General features: G+C 44.0%; 1 long non-coding RNA gene across 1 annotated transcript; it reads left to right on the top strand.

Moving 5' to 3' along the window:
* The first annotated feature begins 2,573 nt into the window (after positions 1–2,573).
* LOC145426034 (uncharacterized) lies at positions 2,574–4,006 on the top strand. The gene is made up of 2 exons (XR_013906804.1): positions 2,574–3,067; positions 3,741–4,006. It is a non-coding gene; the product is annotated as an uncharacterized LOC145426034 (long non-coding RNA).
* Positions 4,007–4,337: the final 331 nt, after the last annotated feature.

Below are 4,337 nucleotides of genomic sequence, written 5' to 3'. Positions count from 1 at the left end.
GTGCTGTGTTGAGGTCTTTTGGATTTATGCACAGTCTGATCTCATGCTTGTCTTTCTTGTGTGCTGCCACCATTGAGGACACCCAGTCAGTAGGCTCGGTGACTGGTGTTACAACGCCGATGCGTTGCATGCGTTCAAGTTCAGCTTTGACTCTTTCTTGCATCGCGATGGGGATGCGGTGGGCTGGACGGACCACAGGCTGCACATCAGGGTCTAGTATCATTGAGTATGTGACTGGAAGTTCCCCCAGTTCATCACTGAACAGGTCATGGTATTGTGTGAATATGTGGGAGCTGAAATCTGTGCTGCTTTCTGTGCTGATCTGGTGGACCTCAGGGCTCATTTTCACAATGCCCATTTCCATGCATGCTCGAAATCCTAGCAGCGGTTGCACTTCTCTATCCACCAAAAAGAAAGGCAACGTGTGACACTGCTTCTTTAAGCAACAAGGGAGTGTAACAGTTCCAGTGGTCTGAATTCTCGTGCCTCCATAGGCAACAAGGCTCACAGGATTCTCTTGTTTAACAGTCTGTCTTCCGCCATTCACTGTTTCGAAAGTCTTGAGTGGCATGACATTGCATTTCGCTCCCGTATCTACTTTCATCTCTGTGGGCACGCCATTTATGTGTATTGTGACAAATCCCTCATCTTTTTTGTTAGCTTTAGCGTGGATGCAGTCAATCTGTCTGTCAAGCTCTACACCATCCACGTAAAATGTTTCATCTTGAAGTGGTGGCTCACTCACTGTTAATTCGTTCACAAGCCGCCTTGCAGTCTGTCTGTTAGGGGCTCTGTGATGGCTGCGTGGTTTAGACTTGCAGCAACTTTTGTAGTGATTCAGTTTTTTACAGTTGTGACACTGTTGTCCAAATGCTGGACACTTGTCTCGCTTAGCCGCGTGGCTTCCTCCACAATTGGAGGCTTGTGCTTGCTGTTCAAAATGGGCTTTACTGCATCGACACTGGTAGCTTGTGTTGCTAGTGTCTTGCTGTTTTTTTCAGTCATCTTGTGTATTCGACACACCGAGATAGCTTTAGCCAGTGTTAGCTCGCTGTCCCTTAGCAGAGCCTTTCTCAACGTGTCGCTAATGACACCACAGACGATACGATCACTGAGCATCTCGTCAGTGAGGTCCCCAAAGTGACAACATTTAGCCTTGATCTTTAAATCACTGATGAATGACTCACCTGGCTTCTGATTTCTGGTGTGGAATCTATATCTTTCCATCGTCCTGTTGTGTTGAGGATTGCAGATTTCTCGAAATTTTGCCTTCAAACATTCTGGATCCTCTCTGGACTCAGCAGCAGTGAGTATCTCTCCATCTGCACCAGCTGCGCGAACGGCAGGAGCATAAACGAACGAGCGTTCTCGTTCAATGGCGTCTGGTCCAGCAATATTCAGGAGAATGTAAGTCCTTGTCTTTGCCGGCTTGTCAGAGTGAGCAGCGGCGATGAAAATATCATACTCCCTTTCAAAAACACGCCAATTGTCGGCAATGTTCTCATCAAAAACCAGAGGGTCGGGTCTGCGAAATCCGTCCGCCATGATGGGGCGACTTTTTTTTTTTTTTTTTTTTTTCTTTAGCGGCTAATCCAACACAGCGCACAATATGTAGTGCGGCACCCGGACAGGGATATAAACATACGCGCTGGCGTGACGTCCGTACCGTCTTCTGACACCATGTAGCACTCTCGTGTGATGTGACGAGCCAATAATCACTCTCGATGTTAGTCCGCTGACAAACTTTAATGCGTACTCCAGCACATGACAAAACACACAGACCGCACCGGAAGAACAAAACTCTCCCCACCATACTATTCCGGTTGGACTAGTCCCCCACAGATATGATCATTTAACCAATGATCTACAACTACCAAACGGACTGTAACTTCAAAAAACACTTCCAAAAGAAAAATGCTGCAAGAATAAAAACGCTACAAAAGCACATACCACACAACGGAACTGTTTCTGGGGAGACAATAACCGGAGGGACCAGTTGCACGAATCAACCCATGCTAAGAAGTCCACTGGGGGCAAAGAAGTGGAAGCGGAGCGGCTGAAGAGAGTTAAATTTCAAAAAAGTAAGTACTGAATATCATGTCACTTATTTATGTGCAAATGTTTAATAATGAAGACCGTTAAAACATTACTGTTGGCCACATGCCGGCAAAGTTATGTGACATTAGCGATGTTTGTACTTTCAGCGTTTACTTTGTTTTAAAGCCTTTACTTTATACGCCGTTCGATAGTCGACCTTAATCTTACAGAGTATCTGATGCAGTGCAGTGAATCCTAGCAGGATTTCCTCAAAATCGGTTTCCTCAAACGATTTAAGTGTATTGAACTTATCCGGGTTTACAGTGTATATGAATATAACCGACATTTATTTTTTTGCACTTTTTTGTCATTGTGATTATAATCGCAGTTACCAAAGCAAACAATCTAAATACACAACAATAAACATATTTAAATGCATCTGTTCTTTATGTAATCCACTTTTCTCAGGACCATAAACTGCACATCACACACATATGATATTCAGTAATTTGTGATTGAGTTTTGTTAGCTTCTTACGGTGTGTTCACACCGAACGCGATAGAGGCAGGCGGAGCGTCAGGTTTACATGTAAAGTCAATGGAAAGGCGCGCTGACCCGCGATTGCGGCCCCCGTGAAAATTCGGAAGCGTTTTGGCGTCGCGAAAACGCCAGAAACGCGCGTGAGTGTAGGGCGTTTCAGGCGTTTGACTCGCGAAAAAATCCACGCGCGTGAGTTTATGTGTTGCATTTTGTGCATACACGCGTTTCGCCTCCCCCGCTTGAGTTGGAAAAATCTGAACTCCAGCGTAAAATCGCGCCGCGACAACCAATCAGGAGCCTGGTGACGTGGCTGTTACCTAGTTCAAAGGGGCATATCCAGCCAAAGCCCTTTATTCTTCAATAGAAGGAAGGCTAATCAATGCCGTAGCAAACAACCCGGAGCCGTACGACACCAGCTGCCTTCTGGACCGAGACAGGAATATAAAGGACCGAGCTTGGAGGAAGATATGTGAAGAGATCGGGCAACCTGGTAAGTTCATTCATTTCTCTTAAGTTTTCTCTAAAGTTTTCACTGACCCGGGGAAGCTGCACACAAGCTAGCAAGCCACCGCTATTTTCCCACTGACGTACAAATACCGTTCTGCTTTTAGGCATGTTGTCATTTAGGAATATATTTTATTGTTTATTAATAAACAGCACACAGTGGTCCCGCTGTTCATCCGTCACTGCCTCTTTTTTTTGATTTCCTTTTTTCTGCACCGTACAGCATTGCATTCTGCAGCCTGATTGACAAATCTCCTCCGTGTCGTGTCTCCTGCGCTTGCCAAATTTATCATGTTTGGTTTTGGTCCAATAGAAAAAACAGCACAAAAACACCCATAACTATGAGCCTCATTCGGAAATAGACACCTGCACCGCGAGGGAAAAAGGCGCACGAAAGTGGCAGGCAGATGAAGACAAACCGCGGCATAATAATACTTTTACGTTTTGCAATCTACAAAGGTTTGCACTTTGAGAATCAATTGTGAGAACTGTGACCAATGTTCATGTGTGTGTGTGGGGAAAAAAGTGCATAAAGTGCGTGGCCAGGGGCTAGTTATTCTGAGAACCCCTGATTATATCCTGTTTTTGTTTTTTTCAATGTTGAAATTAAAATCTAGTAGCAGCCTTCTCATTTCTTTGTGTTTTGTGCTGTTTTACAGGCCCACAGGGGAGGACGGCTCCGAGGCAGATGAGGGGCGGGTCCCAGGACGGTCCATCGGCGCTGGAGCTGGCCATCCTGGTGTCCCTGAAGAGTCCACACCAGTCTCCAATTGTGCATTTCATCCTCAGCCTTGTTCCTGCTCTGGAGAGCAGCTGGTCGTTTTTATTCCTGTCTCTCTGTAAATGCTTATATTTTATATATTTATGTTTAATGTTTTTCTGTTTGAGAATTCTAATATTATTTCAAATAAATTTTTATAATGACTAATGTCTCAGTTCTACTACACAGCAAATGTTGGCACACGACTTGACACATGTAGAATTTATTTCATATTATACTAATGACAAAATATACTGATACAGTGGGATGCAAAAGTTTGGGTGAAGTTTAATAAACTCCTTGCTGTCTAAAATATAACAGGACACCGGAGTAAATTCTCCAGCATCTCACACTTCTGATAATCAGCTGTCTGCTTGACGTTTATTCAGCTGTGTAAAAACTATAACTTTAATCTCAGACAAACCGATTTACTCAGGAACAAATAAAATACTAAAAAAAAGCCAAACAATAACATTTTTAAGTTATCTAAGTGACT

The sequence above is a fragment of the Astatotilapia calliptera genome, chromosome 3, assembly GCF_964374335.1.
Source record: "Astatotilapia calliptera chromosome 3, fAstCal68.1, whole genome shotgun sequence".
In the NCBI taxonomy this organism is placed as follows: domain Eukaryota; kingdom Metazoa; phylum Chordata; class Actinopteri; order Cichliformes; family Cichlidae; genus Astatotilapia; species Astatotilapia calliptera.
Note: the sequence above shows the minus strand (reverse complement) of the source record. Positions and strands in the feature narration are given on the sequence as shown.